Source organism: Dasypus novemcinctus, chromosome 4, assembly GCF_030445035.2.
Source record: "Dasypus novemcinctus isolate mDasNov1 chromosome 4, mDasNov1.1.hap2, whole genome shotgun sequence".
NCBI lineage: Eukaryota > Metazoa > Chordata > Mammalia > Cingulata > Dasypodidae > Dasypus > Dasypus novemcinctus.
The window spans coordinates 20,021,607-20,041,378 of record NC_080676.1 but is presented as its reverse complement, the minus strand read 5'-3'; positions in this window follow the sequence as shown (position 1 = coordinate 20,041,378).

Genomic DNA, 19,772 nt, shown 5'->3' with positions numbered 1-19,772 from the left:
AACATTTTTTAAAAATAGAGAGAAAAATAAATACAATGATTTTTAAGTACAAAAAAAAAATACTAGAGAGAACTCTGATATATTTTCTACCCAGATTTACTTTTAACATTTTGCTATTTTAGTTATGTCTGTCTCTCTATCATTTATCCATCCATCCATCTAATCATTTTCTAAATATTTAAAAGTAGGTTGCACACATCATGCTCCTAATTTAATATTTCCATGAGTATTTTCTAGCAACCAGGATATTCACTTATGTAACCACATCCTATACAATCACCAAGTTCAAGAAATTTAACATTGATATAAAATATGCAGTCTATACTCTGATTTTTTTCATTTGTCCCAAAAATGTTCTGGGCATTTTCTCTTCCATTATTGTCACATCCAGTGTCAAGTATTGCATTTAATTGTACTTGTATCTCACCTTGTTTCTTATACAGAGATTTAATAACAGTGTAGAAAACAACTAATTAAGAGGACCTATAAGAAAGAAATCTTTTCCTCTGTGAAACAGCAAATCTAGCATAATGGCAGTGGTTTTGACTACTCAAGAGAAACTTAAAATGTCCCACTTTCCCCCACTTCCAGCCCACCATTTCGGGGTACTTTATTTCTTTTACATATATATATATATATATGTATGTTATTTTGTGTGATAGAATCACCTGACCAAAAGAAAAATGTCCCTCCAACAAGTAGAGCTAATTCTAAGGCGGCCCGGGGCTAAGCCTCATTTTTCTTGTGTGACAAAAAATATATTTAGGTAAATAGAGGGAAGTTTTGAAAAATTCAAGTGGTCACAAAAGAGCCAGAGCAGAGGGAGCCATATGGAAGAGGTAGGGGGAAGGCCATACATTTTGGTATTGGTGGGTTGCTTTACTTTTAGCAACTAATTTTTGTTTGTTTTTTGTTTTTGTTCGGGTACAATTGAATAGTGGGTAGTTTTTACTTTGCTTCAGGGGCTATTTCTTTGTAAGTAAGAGAACACTAAGACAGTGTTCCTTAATGAGGCGATGCTGGGGTGCCTTAGTGAGGCAACCGGCCGGGGCACTTTCTCGCACTTCATGCATTCATCTTCTCTACTTTCTCACGCCTTCATTCATCTTCTCCACTTCCAGGCCTACGTGTGGGAAGGTAAAATCCAAAGCAGGGCCACCATGTCTGAGAGTTTCATCAGGGACCATAGTCTAGGCCTTTATTAATCTCTCTGAAACACACAAAACTAATCTATTTTACCAGTGGAACACAGGAAAAGCAGCACCTAGATATTTTGTTCCATTTGCCCCAACGTAAATGTGAACAGCTGGGTATACATTCCAAATAAAAAGGAGAGTAAAGTTTGCTTGTTTCATCTAATAATTTTGAAATATATTGAATTTTTTTCTATTTGAGGAAAATTGGTGTTTTAGAACGTATGATTATAAACCATTGAGACTTAAAAAGTGGGTAGAGGGGAGCAGACGGGGCTTGGGCAGTTGAGCACCTGCTTCCCACATGGGAAGGTCCCAGGTTTGGTTCCCAGTGCCTCCTAAAAACAAAAAAAAAAACAAAGAACAAGCAAAACAAATGAAAAAAACCAACTCAGGGGAGTCGATGTGGCTCAGTGGTTGAGCACTGGCTTCCCACATGCAAGATCCCAGGTTCAATCCCCGGTCCTGGTACTCAAAAAAAAAAAAAAAAAAATGTGAGTAGTGTGGCAAGGTTATTGTAGAATTTCTTGAAAAAGGATATACATGTCCAGTTGTGCATTTTGTTAAATATCATTCTAAAACTCCTTAAATTATTTTATAACTTAATTGCGAAGCTACAGATATTGATCATAATACTTTACAAAAGTACATTGTTATAGGTAGAAAAATAGTACCTAAACTTCATAGCACCCTTATTAATGAACTTTACCTCTAGTTGATCTCTATTTCCAAAAATCTAAATAATTTTTGAAGATGAGCATTTGTCATCATTGTATGATGTTTTTTAAAATGTTAGATATGGTAGAATGTCAAGTAAAAAAGCAGTGAACCAAATTGTATCTTATCTTTGAAAAAAAATTACATATATGCATAGAAAAGAATTAGGGAGAAATACATCAGAATTTTAATAGTAGTTACTCTTTTTCTATTATGTATTTTTTGTATTTTCCAAATTTTCTACAATGATCCCATAAAATTTTTTAAAAGATTTTTTAAAGATTTTATTTTTTCATTCCCCTGCCCCCGCTTTGTTGTTAGTGCCTGTTCTCGGTGTCTGTTCGTCTTTTTTTTCTTTTTTTCTTTAGGAGGCACCAGGAATTGAACCAGGGTCGTCCCTTGTGGGAAAGAGGTGCTCAATCACTTGAGCAGCCTTTGTTCCCTGCTTTGTGTGTCTCTCATTATGTTTCCTCTTTGTGTCTCCTTGTTGTGTCATCTTGTCGCATTAGCTCACCATGCCAGCCCATTGGATTAGCCTGCTGTCTTGCTGATATTCTCTAGGAGGCACCAGGGACTGAACCTGGGACCTCTTGTGTGGTAGGCGGGCATCCAAATGCTTGAGCCACGTCCACTTCCCAATTCCATGTAGTTTTTATCTGAATATATGATTTTTAAAAAAGATTTATTTATTTATTCTCCCCACCCTCTCGTTGTTTGCATTTTCTGTGTCTGTTTGTAGTGTGCTGGTCTTCTTTTTAGGAGGCACCAGGAACCAAACTGAGACTTGTGATGTGGGAGGGAGGCACCTAATTGTGAGCCACCTCTGCTCCCTGCTTTGTTATGTCTCATTATGTTTTCCTTGTGTCTCTTGTTGTATCATCTTGTTGAGTCAGCTTGCCACGTCAGCTGGCTGTCTTGCTCATCTTCTTTAGTTAGGCACCGGGAACCAAACCTGGCACCTCCCATGTGGTAGGCGGGAGCTCAATCGCTTGAGCCACATCCACTTCCTTGAATATATTACTTTTTTTAATCCCCCCCTTGCAGCATTTTTTTTTTGCTTGCGGTCTGCTCTCTGTGTCCATTCTCTGTGCATTCCTCTGTGTGTCTGTATTTATTTTTTATTTATCCCTCCCCTCTTGTGGCTTGCTTGTTGTTTTTTACTCTGTGTCCATTTGCTGTGTGCTCTTCTGTGTTTTTATTGTCTCCCTTTTTTTTTTTGTTGTATCATCTTGCTGAGTTGGCTCTCCACAGCGCTTGCAGGCCAGCAGCACTCCGCAGTGCTTACAGGCCGGGTGGCACTCCACGGCACCTGCGGGCTGGTGGCTCTTGGTGGTGTGCAGATGAGCCTGCCTTCACAAGGAGGCCCCTGGGTGCGAACTCAGGGCTTCCCATGTGGTAGACGGGAGCCCAACTGATTGAGCCACAGCTGCTTCCCTGAATATATTACTTTTATAGAAGAAAAAATGTACCCATGGACTCCAGCCTAAATCCAAAGTAACTTTGTAAAGGTATAACAACAGACACGACTGTAGTTTTAGTTCTTGAGATGTGATAGACGATATTTCATAATTGGCATTCAAAGATAAATTGTCCCTCAAGAATAGTATATATATGAGTGCCATCAAAAGATTATATTAGAAATGATTTGTGGTTTTCCAGTTAAATCAAATTAATGCAAACACACTTTTAAGGAGTTAATTTATGAAATGAAAAGGACTTAGGAAGGAATTAGAAGAGCATAAAGGACAGAAAAATTAGAATGTGAGAAATGAATTTGAAAGAAAATGGCATGTCAGGAAATCTTTGTTTTGCTGCAGGTTCTGCAGCATACTATCTAGCTGTGTGGCCTTAAACATGTCATAACCCTCTGTGTCTTAGTTTCTTTATCTGTAAAATAAGAGGATTGACTAAGAGGATGATGATTTTTAGTGCTAAGATTTTATGAATCTAGACTCCCAAAGGAAAAGTTTGGATTCTTAGTTTAATGTGCAATAGCCTACCTACAAATGGGTCCGTAAAATGTCTGCTTCAGCTTTGGCCACACTCAGGTATGCTGATTATTGCCCTGCCCTCCATCCTTTCTCTGTACTCCTCTGTGTTCCAGGAATGTACTTCCATGTACTTCCTCAGTAAATATTTTTCCTCTGATCTCCAGTTGGGTAGTGCTAATGAAAGGCACTGGTGGGAGATCAGAGGGCAAGAGAAGAGGGGGATTGGATGATTTTTTCCCCCCATCCTTCCCAGCCAGACTGAGATTTTGGTAGTGATGGCGTCCTTCTACAACCACGGCTCCTATCAGAGCCCCTTTCATGCCTCTGGCTCTCACTGGGCTTCTTCAGATCCCAGGGTATTAGCAGCTTCAGCAGCTTCCCAAATTACTAGTCCCTAAGTGCTCCTTATTCCTTGTTGGGTCTCTTGAATCTGCCCACATTTCTGTAATTGTTCCTTTGATTAGTTTGCCTTTGAAATCTCCTTTGAACTGTGCCTTCAGTTTCCTGCCAGGACTGAGTGAATACATCCAAGTGATTTAAATTTTTCTGATTTTCACAACTTTGTTCAAATCCAAGGTTTCCCACTTTGCTCGGAGTAGAGCCAAAGTCCTGATAATAACCTACATGCTCTGTGCTGTACTCCAGCTCACTCCGCTCCAGCCACAATGGCCTTGCTATTCTTCCAGCACACCAAGCTACCCTCCTGCCTCAGGACCTTTGCACTTGCTGTACCTTCTCCTCATTCGCTGAGATATGGGTAGAGCTACCTTTTCAGTCAGGCCAACTCTGACTACACTATTTAAAACCACAAAACTCCCCCACCCAGTTCCTCTCCCCTTTGTTTTTCTCAGTAGCATTCATCACTTTCTAGTATATTATATCAATACTTACTTTATTTGTTGTCTAGCTTCCTATGCTAAAATGGGTTGTTCAACTTGAAGGCAAGGATTTTCTTCTGTTTTGTTCACTTTGTGAACAGGGTTTATAATAGAGCCTGGGATACAGTCAGTTCTCAATAAATATTGTGTAAATAAATGAATTTCCCTTTTTTTAATAGCAATCTACAAGATTTTCATTTCATATTATGAAAGCAAAGCAATAAAAATGTCTAAAATCATGGAACATTTGTACAAGGGCAAATTCCCTGCAAAGGCAGGTATTTTGTAAACATGCATATTTAAAAGAAAAGAATCCCGTTAATTATTAGACAAAAGTATTTTCTTATTTTTTATTGTAGCAGTTCCACTCTTTGCAGAAATTTCAGAAAATATAAAGCTGTATATTGGCCCATATGCAGAAGTTCTTAAGTTTACAGCATCTTTAGCCTTCTGCAGAAAGCTGAAGAATGACATTTTGATCAAGAATGCTCATTACTTGATCAAATACTAGTAATTCTTAATTATACCTAATTCAAGGCACACTGAAATATTTTAAATAATAGTCTAGTTTAAATACCATTTCCTTTACTTGGAACACTAACAAATAGAGTCATTTGGAGGGGAGGGGGCAGGCAATTTCTTATCATTTAGTTCTTAAAATATAGATCTATCGCTATGTTACTATAGTAACAAACTATTGGGGGGGAAAGGCTCTATCTTGAATTCACAGAGCCTGAAGGCTATGGATTAATGAATACCTAAGTTTTTTTTTTTTTTTTTTTAAATGTCTTTTATAGACTCCTTGGGCTTTGTTTTCTTCATCTGTTTGGTTTGGCTGCTTTCATTTACATACTTGTTCTCATTAGAGTTTGAATTACAGAGCTGGACTCGCTCTGCAATGAGAACAAATGTCTTGCCATGTGATACTAACTTTCCATTACATCCTGAAGCATTTGCACTCCCGGAGGCAAAGAATTTATGGTTGGTACGTGAAAGATGGAACCATCACAAAAAAGAAGGCAAACTTGAAAACATATTTTTACATTGGTGCCAATACAGTTTCAGGACAATGAGAATGCAGAATAATGAGCTAATGACCAAAAATGAATCATTGTTAAAACACTGTCTTTTTGGCATAAGATAGTTAATGTTTCTAGTTGGTTGATAATTTTCATAGCAACCATGGTATTTGGCATGTCCTAAACATCTTTATTAGAAGCTCTCAGACCCCTTTGAAGCAGCTCATTATACTCTGAAACAGTTCTGAGAATCAGGGAAAATAATGCACAAGTTTTGCTGATATTCTGTAGCTGTATAGAGAGCTTCGTGTAGCAAGTACTTAAAATGCACTACAAGATTTCTCAATAATTTTCCAGCCAAGTTGGAAATTGAGTGGATGCAGAAGGAGCATTTCAGAAGTACTGAAAGTCAATCCTGAAGTTAGAATTTGGTGAGAATTACAACTTAAATGTTTTGTTCCTTTAAAGATAAGTAAATAAAAGAGTAGTACAGGTTACTTCAATAGCAGTCACTATAAATAGCCATAAAAATAACATGGCACCATATTTCCAAGGAGCTCTGTATACTTTATCAACTTCTCATTATTCCTCACCATGTCTTTATGAGATTCTTTGGTGGCATGTATAATTTTAGTCTGACCAGAAAGTAAAGGGAAAAAAGTATTAAAAATAGAAGTCTTTAGATACATGCTACAAAATGGATGAAACTTGAAAATGCAGTGCCAAGTAAAAGATGCCAAACACAAAAGGACAAATATTATGTGATTCCACTTATATGAAATATCTAGAATAAACAAAATCATAGAGATGGAAAGTTGCTTAAAGTTTGCCAGGGATTGAGGGGCAGGGAGAATGGAGAGTTATGGGTTAATAGGCACAGATTTTCTGTTTTGGATGATGCAAAAGAGAACATAATGGATGGTGATGATGGTAACACAATATAAATATCATTAATGCCTCTTAATTGTACACTTAAAAATGGTTAAAATGGCAAATTTCTTTGTTATATATATGTTACCACAATAAAAAAAATAGTAACTGTAAGAAGTCATCACAGATCTGTTCATATTTGCTTCATATATGAAACATTTTATAGTTGTCAAACTATTGACATGTATCATATCATTTAATCTTTACAACACTATATCTATATGACCTTGATACATGGTTTCCGTTTGGTAAACTAGGTTTAATAGACACCCTTTATTAAGTCTATAAGAATGTTTCAGAATTAATGATAGAGAAATTCACAGCATTATGTACTTTTAAAAATAAGAGTATTATTTTAAGTGCAAGGCATTATTATTCATCTAGTTTGGGAAACTGAAATTTAGAGAGAATGAATCAGTTGGCCCTAAGTATTTAACCACATTGTCCCCAAGAAACATAAACTCTTGGATTAAAATTTGATATTTTATAACTAGTTAAGAAAACATGAAATTTTATCCCAAAGGACCAAAATAATGCTTTTTAAGTGAAGAATAGTACTTCTGAAAGAATATAACCATTTCCTCTATTTTTTCCCATTTCCTCATCCTCACTTCTCTCCCTCTTTCCTCCTCACTGAAGGGGACACTCATGAGCCAGATAAGACTGAGAGGCACCTTGTCAAGTGTCAGAGTTTGATTCCTGGCTCCTCCACTTACCATCTGTGGGACCTCAGCTAAGCTGCCTCACATCTCTGTGCCTAATTGTCCTCAGCCCCAAAATGGAAGTATTAATGGATATCTCAGAGAGATGGTATGATGATGAAGTGAGATTAACATGTGTAAAGCCTGCTCATGAGTGACGCTCAGTAAAAGTTAATTCCCTTCCTAGCCTATCTAAAAAGAAGAAAAAGAATATAACCAAAAATTCATTCTGACCATGAATTCACAAATTTTATTTAAATGTATCAAACTGGATATGATCTCATCTGTTACAGACTATGACAAATGATGAGAAAATCAATTTGTTTGGAAAGATATCCAATTTGTTGACTATTAATCTCAGAATGGGTAATATCTTTGATAAGATAATATTCTCAGAATATGTATCTGCAGAATAATATCTTTTTAAGCAGCAGTTAAGGTGGTCAACAACTAGAACCTTGACACAGCATTATTTCAGGTAGTTTATATATTAAAATAAAACCTTAATAAGTATATTGGCTATTTTATAGATATCTCAGTTCAATTAGAATTATATTCCATAGCTGTTAAATTATTCTTTGTTTAAAATATTATTGCCCCCAATCCATGTGATTCTAAGATTATTTGTATTTACTAAACATTGTTAGCAACAGAAAACGATCATCTTAGAATTATTTAATTTAAAAAATTGCTATAATGGAAAACTTCAAACATATATAAAAGTAGAGAGAATTATAGAATGAACAACAACACTCACATATTTGTCTGTGTTCTAGAAAATGGAGAAAAAGTGAGCAGCAGCAGAGAGAAAGAAATGAATTGTCTATCATGTGACAGGCAGTGTGGTAGATGTTTTTAAAATGTACCTTCATTTAATCTTTACTCCTCCATGGGTAAGCATTATTTATAGTGTAAGACAAAGAAATTGAGCCTTAGAGAGACTGAGGACTTTCTAAAGAGTTTAGAAGCAGAGCCAGATTTGAACTGGATCAGGGTGATTCCAAAGTCCATGCTCTCTCCATTACTCCATTCCATAATTTATGAACCACTGGAGCACATGTTCCCAAACTTGTGAAGTTCCGATTTAAAAACAAAATTTTTTGGAAACATCATGATGGTAGAAGGAGAGGCCAAGAGATAGGGGCTGAGCCTGGCAGTAATGAATGTGAAGAGAAGGACTTCTGTTGGTGAGGTTCTTGAGTGGAGAAGTGGCAGGAGGTAGCTACTTAGCACGTGAAAGAAGCACTGGACCAGTGCCAGCTTCGTGACACACAGTTCATCAGGATGATGTGTTGGGGGAACTGCTGCAGTGGTGAGAGAAGACCCTCTGGAGGACTTTCCGTTCACTTACTTTAAGGAGTAGAGATTTTATAATATCTCATGAAGAGTATATGTTTTTCTGTTCTTGAAAAAAAGAGGGGGTGTTGGTCTGTCACTTTATGCCATTAAAATGAAGATGCATCTTTAGCTGGAATGTATGTGTAACTGTCTTGGAATTAGATTCTGTCAGGTCAGACTATCTTCACACAGCAGACAAGCACATTCCCAGGATACCAGGCAATGTTTTCATCAGGCTGCTGCTGTTTCCTGTTCCAGAGAAGAGGAAACTTTGGTTCTAGTTCCAGCTCTGCAACTGGTAAATTACCTCACTGCTCTGGGCCCCTGTTTTCCATCTGATGCTGAACCTGACAATTCCAAGACCCACTTCCAGCCTTTCTGTGCTGCAGTTCCATGAAAAGAATGGAAATCACAGTTTATCCCTTAGCCCCACTAGAGGGCAAAACCCCAAACATGTGCCTTCCATGGTTAAACTGTCTCTACTATATAAATTTTAGTGTTCCAAAATTTAAGGCCTATTGATCCTATAGACTTGCTGGGAAGCAAATCAATTGGCATTTCCACATATTTATTTGAATGGGTTTTAGCATTATTACAAACTCTTTCTGTGGGCTACAGCTTTTGCTAGGACTTAATTCATTTTTTAAATTACATTTCATTTTGAAATTTAAAGTAAATGATTTGATTTGAGTATCCTACTCAGATTCTTTCTTAAACCTCAAATAATTTTGTCAAACACTCAAAAAATTACACCCATCCTCAAAAGTTATTTTATTATTTAAAAAGATTTATTTTATTTATTATTTCTCCCCACCCCCTTGTTGTTTACACTTGTTGTCTGTCTTCCTTGTTTCTTTAGGAGGCACCAGAAACCAAACCAGGAACCTCTCTTGTGGAAGGGAGGCATCTAATTGCTTGAGTCACCTCCATTCCCTGCTTTGTTGTCTCTCATTCTGTTTTTCTTCTCGAGTCTCTTGTTGTGTCAGCTTGCCAAGCCTGCTCGTTGCACCAGCTCGATGTCTTCTTTAGGAGGCACTGGGAGCCAAACCAGGGGCCTCCCATGTGGTAGGCGGGAACTCAATCACTTGAGCCACATCCACTTCCCTCAAAAGTTATTTTAATGGTATTGGCATAAGGAAAGACACATAGACCAATGGAATCGAATTGAAAGCTCTGATATAGAACCTCACATATATAGCCACATAATATTTGATAAAGCCACCAAACCCTCTCAATTGGGAGACAGTGGCCTATTCAACAAATGGTGTCTGGAGAACTGGATAGCCATATGTAGAAAAATGAAAGAGGATTACCATCTCACACCTTATACAAAGATCAACTCAAGATGGATCAAAGACCTAAATATAAGAGCCAAGACCATAAAAACCTTAGAAAGCAGTGTAGGGAAACATCTACAGGACCTTGTAATAGGAAATGGATTTATGAATATCTCACCAAAAGCACGAGCAGCAAAAGAACTAATAGATAAATGGGACTTCCTCAAAATTAAAGCCTTCTGCACCTCAAAGGAGTTTGTCAAGAAAGTAAAAAGGGAGCCCACACAGTGGGAGAAAATATTTGGCAATCATATATCTGATAAGAAACTTATAACTTGCATTTATAAAGAACTCCTATATCTTGAAAATAAAAAGATAAACAACCCATTTAAAAAATGGGAAAAAGACTTAAACAGACACTTCTCCGAAGAAGAAATACAAATGGCAAGAAAGCACATGAAAAAATGTTCAAAATCTCTAGCTATCAGGGAAATGCAAATCAAAACTACAATGAGATACCATCTTACACCCATAAGATTGGCAGCTATGAAAAAAACAGAAGAATACAAGTGCTGGAGAGGATGTGAAGGAAGGGGAACACTCATCCACTGCTGGTGGGAATGCAGAAGGATCCAACCATTCTGGAGGACAGTATGGCGGTTTCTCAAAAAACTAGCCATAGATTTGCCATATGACCCAGCAATACCACTGCTGGGTATATACCCAGCAGAACTGAAAACAAGGACACAAACCGATATATGTACACCAATGTTCATAGCAGCATTGTTCACTATTGCCAAAAGTTGGAATCAACCCAAATGCCCATCAACAGATGAGTGGATCAATAAAATGTGGTATATACACACAATGGAATACTACTCGGCTGTAAGAACAAACACACTACAAACACATGTGATAACATGGATGAATCTTGAGAACCTTATGTTGAGTGAAGCAACCCAGACATTGAAGGACAAATACTACATGACCTCAATGATATGAAATAAACAAGCTGCCCTAGATAGCAAGAGACTGAACAATAGGCTTACAGGAAATCGGAGGGTGGAGGAAGGATATGAGCCGATGTCTGCAGGGGTGGAACTTAAGACGAGATGGTGGTAAGTATGAACACAAAGAAGAGATAAAATGGGGGCAAGGGGTTGCCTTTGGTTGGGGCTTTACGGGTTTGAGGGTGGCTGGGGAGGGACGGTTGGGTAATGTTGCCCAAAAGTGGGGGGAGGGAGGGGTAGCATACGAACACAGGAGAGGGTTAGGAGGTGGTGGAGAGTAAAATGCCGAGAAAATAATATCAAAATATAATAAAGAGGGTTACCTGTTTAGAATGCTCGGAGGGGAGGGTCTGATGCAGGACGGGCTCCTGGGGAATGTCTAAATGCTCATTCTGCCAGAGTGGGTGACACCATGGGGTAGAATCCCAAGTAGTGAGAGTGGGGGTGGACCCACATCCTGGGGAGGACTAATGCCACCAAATAGAGGGAACTCTATCCCTCGAGAGAAAGGGTGGCTCCCAGGGCATTGGGGCAGATGAGCAAGTTAGGCCCTAAACACTATTCCATCTATCTCTGGAAGTGGCTCCTCAGGAAACGGAGGTTGACTGTCACTGTGGGCACCAAGGTGGAAGGGAAAATGGACGTTAAATGTGTGGAACCAAAGTAAATGGGGGGCAAGGGAGGAGTTTCTGGAGAGTACACAAGGATGGATATAAAACATGTAATATTACACCATAACATATAGGAGACGACAGACTGATAATGTAAACCATAATGTAAAACATAGGAGAACTAAAAATGTAAAGAACTGTGTATGCTAAAGTATGCACCATAATGTAAGCACAGATACTACCATGTTAGAAAGCTAATATCTCAGACTCTGTACATCACCTTAAGTAAATATGATGTGAATAGGGTGTAAGAGTATCGCTGTGGAAGGAAAAAGGTGTTGTGGTGGATGTATGGGAGTGCTGTATATTATATATATGCATTGCTGTGGTCTAGGACTCCTACGAAGAAACGCTGAATAATTGGGGGGGGGGGGGAAAAAAGGATAGGATGTGGAATTTTTTCAAGTCAACATTCTTTATCTAAGTTCTTTATCTAACTTTATCCAAGTTCTTTATCTATCCTTTAAACCCATCGCTATATGCCATTCCCTAGTAAGGGACCATGACATTATATTGGGCTTCAAATTTCGGGGAGTTCTGGATCACAGAGTGTTTCAACAATGGCAATGGAGGGATACTGGTATGGGATACCAATGACAGGTGATATATGGCTGACAGGGAGCTGTACAGAACATATGTCCAGGGTGCATGGTAATGACTGGATATACTCATAGTGGCAACAATTAAAAACCCAGCAGGGGGGGTACTGGGTTCCTGGCCAGTGGTGCTCTGTCGTGGTCCCTAGGGGAGCAGCGATAGTCTCCCAGGTACAGCGGCGGGGACCGGGAGGGAGTGAGGGTTCAACAGTGAGCCCCTGATGCTAATGACTATGCTTGTGAGCTGATAAACCTAAAATAAGAACAAGGCCTAGAGCAACATTGTGCCTGGGAATTTCCTCCTGTCAGCCTTCATGTTACTCAAATGTGGCCAGTCTCGAAGCCAAACTCAGCATGTAAATGCAATGCCTTCCCTCCAGCGTGGGACATGACACCCGGGGATGAGCCTCCCTGGCAACGAGGGACCACTATCAAATACCAACTGATGATGCAACTGGAAAAGGACCTTATATGGAAGGTTCAATGCGGATCAACAGAATATCCATGTCTACATAAAACAACATGACTTTAAAATGCTGTTTGACCTAAAGTAAGGGGGAAATGGAAAGGAGAAATGAGTTTATATGGCTACGAGTTTCTAAAAAAGAGTCTGGAGGCTGGCAGAAGGATTGCCCTCATGCACAACTGAGCAGAGTCAGAGAGACAGATAAAGCAGATACAACCCCCAGATATTGGTTCCTATGAAGGCTAAAGAGACCCATCAGAGTTATGGTCATGGCCGATGGGGTTTACTACCAGGGCAGATGGCCCCTCTCTGGAAATGGTGTTTATGTGTGATGAATCTGGACTCAGATAGGATCTCCCTTCATAAGACTTTCATACTAATCTGCTGGAGGTGCAGTTAACGTTGGGGTTTAAGATATAGTTAGGGGATTTGAATCTCTGGACTGATAATGTGATAGCCAGGTCCTGAGCCTCAACAGACTCCAGCACCTACAATCTGATTTATTGGACTTACCACACTCAGCTAAGATGGAGTTGAAGAAGGACAATCACCACACCATGGAGCCTAGAGTGATTACAACTGAAAATGGGAGGATGGCAGCCAGCATCCATGTGGAATCTGAGCCTCCTCTTGACACAGAGGTGCAATGGACACAACCAATCCAATGTTCACATAGAAGAGGTGGCATTGGATTGGGAAAAGTGGACATGGTGGACGATGGGTATGGGGAAGGGCAGGAAGAGATGAGAGGTGGGGGCGTATTTGGGACGTGGAGCTGCCCTGGATGGCGCCTCGGGGGTGATCACCGGACATCGTGGATCCTCACAAGGCCCACTGGATGGAATGGAGGAGAGTATGGGCCATGATGTGGACCATTGTCTATGAGGTGCAGAGGTGCCCAAAGATGTACTTACCAAATCCAATGGATGTGTCATGATGATGGGAACGAGTGTTGTTGGAGGGGGAGAGGGGGGGTGGGGGGGTGGGGTTGAATGGGACCTCACATATATATTTTTAATGTAATATTATTACAAAGTCAATAAAAAAAAAAACTTAAAAAAAAAACAAACAAAAAAAGTTATTTTAGGGATAATTACTTTCTATATGAAATGGAATAGATGAAAATGGAATAGAATGGTATAATATTTCATTATTCAAACATATACATCTTAGGGATGAATTCATGAATTCATACTATAGTGAAATGAAAACATTTACTATAGTATTATTTTGTGCTTTTCAATTGCATAAGGTTCATAAGTGCATAAAATGGTTGGATAATCTTAGAAAGAAAGCAAAAAGACTTTTGATTATGTGAAAATATAGATTCATCTTCTTTTGGAGTTATTTGCTCAGCAGACAGGTTGAGTTCCTGCTAAACTGACAAGCACTGCACTAGTTGCTGAGGTTACACAGATGAGTAAAATATGCTCCCTGCTCCTGGAAAATGAAAAACTAGTGGGAGATGCTTGTAGTCAGTCTGGAAAAATAGAGTTTATAAAGTTCTTCTGCTTGATTATTCATTTGAACCTATGATCCTATGATGTGGTATTATTATTTTGTTAATTTTTCTCATGAGAAACCTGAATCTCCTAGAGGTTAAGTTATTGTAATAGTCAACTCAATATTTGTTGTCCCCATTTAACAAGGACTAGGACCATGCCTATCTTTTTCATTGTGTAACTCCAGTGCCTATCACGGTACTTGGCACATAATAGGTGTTCAATTCATAGTTGATGGATTAATAAATTTTGGATCAAAAGTAAGTTTAATAGCACCAAGTTCTTAGTTTTCAAGCAAGTGCTCTTTCGTTAGTCTTTGCTACCTCTTTAATTATACTTATTTAGTATTAACAGAATTAATGCCTGAGGTCTGGAAAAAGAATTGTGTACTGCCTGATTTTTAAATGAGAGAAGAGATTGCCTTTGGACAGTAGACACTAAATGGCCTTATTTAAATCCTTGCAGAAATACCAGGATATATCCCAGAGAACTCAGACACCTTAGAAATCAACCCTAAAAACATTCTTTTTTTTTTTTTTATGAAGAAGTGATTATGTGTATATATATATATTGAATGTTCCCATTGTTGAATGGTTTGGAATCATTTTGAATCGGGCTTTAGAAGTGATGGCAGCAAGTTTGAAGGTCTAGGAATATTCTGTGGGCTTTCTCAGTAATTTGGATTATATGTATGAAGCTCAGTTTATGGCTGATGCTGACACTGGGTTTTTAGCACTTCAAATATAAGGATGGAATTCAAAATGACCTTGGCAAAATTGAGAGTTGATAATCCTTAACAGGAACACGTGTAGTCAGGAAAGGCAAATGTACAATAGCTGCAATATGCAACTGTGGCAGAACCGTATTCAGAGCACTAGATTCAAAAAGTACAAAGTAAGCACAGGCTGTTGCTTGAATCCTCTGGTCAATCTTGGCCCTACCAGTTTAAGAGATTTGCAACAAATTGTGTGAGATTCAGATGATATAGAAAATAATTAGAAGGGTGTGAATTTGGGAATGTGAAAAACAGAAAATAAGTTTGATTCCAGTCTTAGAAGATCTTAAACATTTTTACCTCTCACATCCATTCTCAGAAGTTACTGGAGAATGTGCTCTACCAAAATGAGGAAATAAAGACAGAGGAAGACAGTGGGTACAGGAGGCAGGCAAAGGGAATTCCCAGGAACTAAGGAAGGGAGAGGCCAGGCGGCAGCTGTGCCCTGGTGTTGACTGGTAAAGGGCCCTGTCCAGGTGATACCTGTCACTAAGTGTGAGGAGAGACTTCTCTGAGAAAATGAAACTGAAAGCATCCCTGATGTGTTTGAACATTTCAAGAAAAAGGTAAACGAATGATGGAGAGTTTGGAGTTGAGTTAGTGATAGTACTTAGACTCTTTGGCAAATAAACAAAAACCAACTCCAGAGAAACAAAAGTTTGAGCAAAAAAGAAAAGAAGAAAAACTATAGTATATATACAACATGGGGGAAACGGACTTGGCCCAGTGGCTAGGGCGTCCATCTACCACATGGGAGGTCCGCGGTTCAAACCCCGGGCCTCCTTGACCCGTGTGCAGCTGGCCCATGCGCAGTGCTGATGCGCGCAAGGAGTGCCCTGCCACGCAGGCGTGTCCCCCGCGTAGGGGAGCCCCACGTGCAAGGAGTGCGCCCCGTAAGGAGAGCTGCCCAGCGGGAAAGAAAGTGCAGCCTGCCCAGGAATGGCGCCGCCCACACTTCCCGTGCGGCCTGACGACAACAGAAGTGGACAAAGAAACAAGACGCAGCAAATAGACACAGAGAACAGACAACCGGGGGAGGGGGGGAATTAAATAAATCTTTAAAAAAAAAATACAACATGGATTAGCTATAAATAATATTAACATACCATAATATAAGCACTACGTATTACTCTAATAAAATTTATGATTTTATATTCAGTAGATGAAAAGATGGGAAGGATGAGTGTGTATGGGGTGGGGAAAGGGTGGTGAGAGAAAGCTATGTTCCTATACTCCACAGTAGGAAGTCATGGAAAATGTCTACACCTCAAAAATCACAGTAGCAATATAAATACTATAACATGTTTAGAGTAATGAACAAGACAAAATAGCTAAAAATGTTGAAACACCGTGACCTTTGGAGTGGGGATAATGGTGCTAATGAGGAGGCATAAGGGGCTGCTATTTTTCAAACAAATTCAGAAATTGAACACTTTAAACTATGTGCATGTATGATTTTGATTAAAACAAACAAATAAAAGAAATCAAATTATTTAACTATAGGGAAGCAGAGGTGGCTCAAGTGATTGGGCTCCTGTCCACCATATGGGAGGTCCAGGGTTTGATTTCTGGGGCCTCTTGGTGAAGGCAAGCTGGCCTGCATGGCGAGCTGGCCCAGGCAGAGTGCTGGCCTGAGCAAATAAGCTGGCTCGAGTGAAGAGCTGGCGCAGCAAGAGGACGCAACAAAGAGAGACATAGAGGAGAGAAAATAAGAGACACGGAAGACCAGGAAACCGAGGTGGAGCAAGAGACTGAGCACCTCTCTCCCACTCCAGAAGGTCCCAGGATCGGTTTCCAGTGCCGCCTAAAGAGAAGACAAGCAGAATAAATCTTTAAAAAAATTATTTAACTGCATAAAAATAGAGTTAAGTTAAAGGATAAGAGTAATATCCAAATGTGGGGAAATTTGTCTTTCCTAAGAGTACTGCTTGTATTGGGAAGGTTAAGGTTTTGGTTAGGTGTTGTTTTCTGGTAAGGACCAAGCTAGAGAGGTTTCTAAACAGATGTGGCATATCCTTTCCTGGAGCTATGTGGGAATAACAAAACACGCTTAACAGTCTGGCATGGCATACACATAGGGCCTTGTGTTGTAGGGCCTAAGGGCATTGGCTGGCTCATCGTCTGGTTGCTTATAACTCTGTGGGCCTTCAGCAGAGGTGTGGTGTGAAGGATTTGTAGACACAGAGACCTAAGATCAAATTCATATTACTCTAATCATATTAGTCTAACAACTCTAACATAATTAGGTAGGGAATTAAAGAATCTATTTAAATATCCAATTGTTTGACCTCTACCATGATGCGAAAGAACCAGTTTTCCCACTCTAGGTGTATGTGCTTTAAAAATAATTGACCTGCTCAAATTAGATAGCTATTTTGATGCCTTATAGACATGACTTAAATGTTTAGATGGCCTAGTACCGTGAGAAGACTTTAGAAATGCTCAAGGTCTATAAGTGATGAAATAGTCAAAACGTGCCCCATCCAACCAGTCTCCCAAATTGCTACATAACCCTTTGAGACCCTGTGAATCATAATTATAAACAACTATTCATAGATACAGGTCTTTCCCCTGGGGTATTTTTTATGTGAGGCAGCTAAAGAGCAACTTTAATTTTTTTTCTTTTACCTTGCTTGGTATTAACTCTAGCATCAAACCAAGAAGGAATGTGTGTGTGTGTCGGCGGGGGCAAAATCCACCTTGAAAGAAAAGTTGGCAAAGAAAAGTCAGCTGCTGAAAGAAGAGTTTCCTAAGGAGCAAGGGCCACACGGTCCTTTGGTCCATCATAAGCAGGTGCCAGGCTTGGCAGCAAGAATAAATGATCCTGGTTGATGAAGAGCAAACCGCCACTTACCCAGCTTTGTGTTAATGCCATGAAAAGATTTCAAGAAGTAAGATCAGAAAACCATTTCTGGGTTGCTATTTTTCAAATCTGCTCTTTTATCAGCCAACAATTTAAGTGGCTATGAGAGCAGTGTTTATATTCTCACTAATACTCTTTCGTTGACTACAGATATTTTTCCTATTATATGTTTTAAAAATGCAAGTAGTAGACATTTTTATTTTCCAGAATTGACTCATAGCAAGCACCATGTATCACCTTTGAGCTAGGTGAAAAAACATTGACTTCCCACTTTCATTATCCCATTTTCTCTACCACAGAGAAGAACGCTGCTGACAGCGAGGAGGGCCCTGAGGGAGGTAAGAGATGTGTTAGGAGAAGTCCAAATGAGATATATCAAGGTCTTGAACAATGGCAATAAGTATCTCAAAGAGGGGATGATAAATAATTAAAAATCATTTTTAAATGCCAATTCCTATGTAAGATCAAAATAAGATATTAAATGTTGAACTGAAATGGAAGGCAGCACATTATTTCATTTGAACCTGGCCTATCTGTTCTCACGTGGAGTCTGTCACACCTCCAGTTAATAAATATTTCCTGTGGCCAATCTAATGCACAATGCTGTCTCCAGTAGGTATGAGCTACCATCACACAGTCCTCTAATGACTTCCCAGAATTCATCGTGCAGGCTATTTGTGGAACAAGCTTGTGCCAGTCTCTTTAAACATCATAAAATAAACTTAGACTGCCCATTTTGTTTTCGTAAGTATCCCATAGAAGATGATTAGCTTTGCTTCTAAGCACAAAAGATAATGTCAAAATAACTTTTGTGGAATTGGTAAAATGGGGAAATTTAAGCATGTGACTCAAGATGCCTGTGATTTTATAGGCTTTTCATTTAAATGAATGAATTGATGGCTTTGCCACAGGATTTTCAGCATTCCAGGCTTGTGATAAAATGGAATCCAGTTCAAGCTTTTAAACTTTCGTTTTAAGGAGCCAAGTGGCACTTGAGATGAAATATGTAAACATTTATAAAATCCAAATATACATGTTTGAATTTGACAGTGATTTACTATTTTGATCAAATATCTATGTTAAATCCATTGATGAGACAACTAAGGAAATAATTCCTGGAGGAATTTTTACTGTTCTTCAGTGTTCCTTAAGCAGGAAGCTACAGGAAACAATGTATTGTGATGCATATTTCCCTGCAGGATTTGGTGTGTCATTCATTGTGGAGAATTTTGCTTTCCAGCTGCCTGTAGTTCATATTTTTGTATTTGCTTTTCCCTCCAGGATAATTTGATGAAGTCAGTTCCTCAGAGATAGAAAATGTCTTTTTATTTTGGGGGGTCAGGTTTTGTGTTTGTTTTTTTCCCCCAATTAAGAGGTAAACTTGATTAAAAAGAAAAAAAAAATAGAAAAATTAATTATTTTGACATATGAAATAACCGTGATTGCAATATGAAATAGTCATTAGATATTTTAATAATCTAATCAGATAAATGTTTTTTTGTTTAATGAAAATAAGGTCTGTTAAAATTTTGGAGCAGTTTAAAATGTGGTACATTAGAACCTGGAATATGGAAATGAAACTCAGTCTTTTCTGAGAAAACCTCACTGTTATTTTGTTCGGTATGGTTTTCACTTTAAAATTTCTCTTACTTCCTTGCACTCACTTCTCTGCACCCTTTCTTTATTGCACAGTGAAACATTTCCCCTAGTCTTACAAAGGAGAGTAGTAGATAAAATGCTAAGTGAACAAACGTTCTCACTTTAGCCAATTTTTTTCTTTTTTAAACACCTATGCCAGTAGTTTTTCAACCATGACTATGCATTAGGGTCACCTAGGGAACTTAA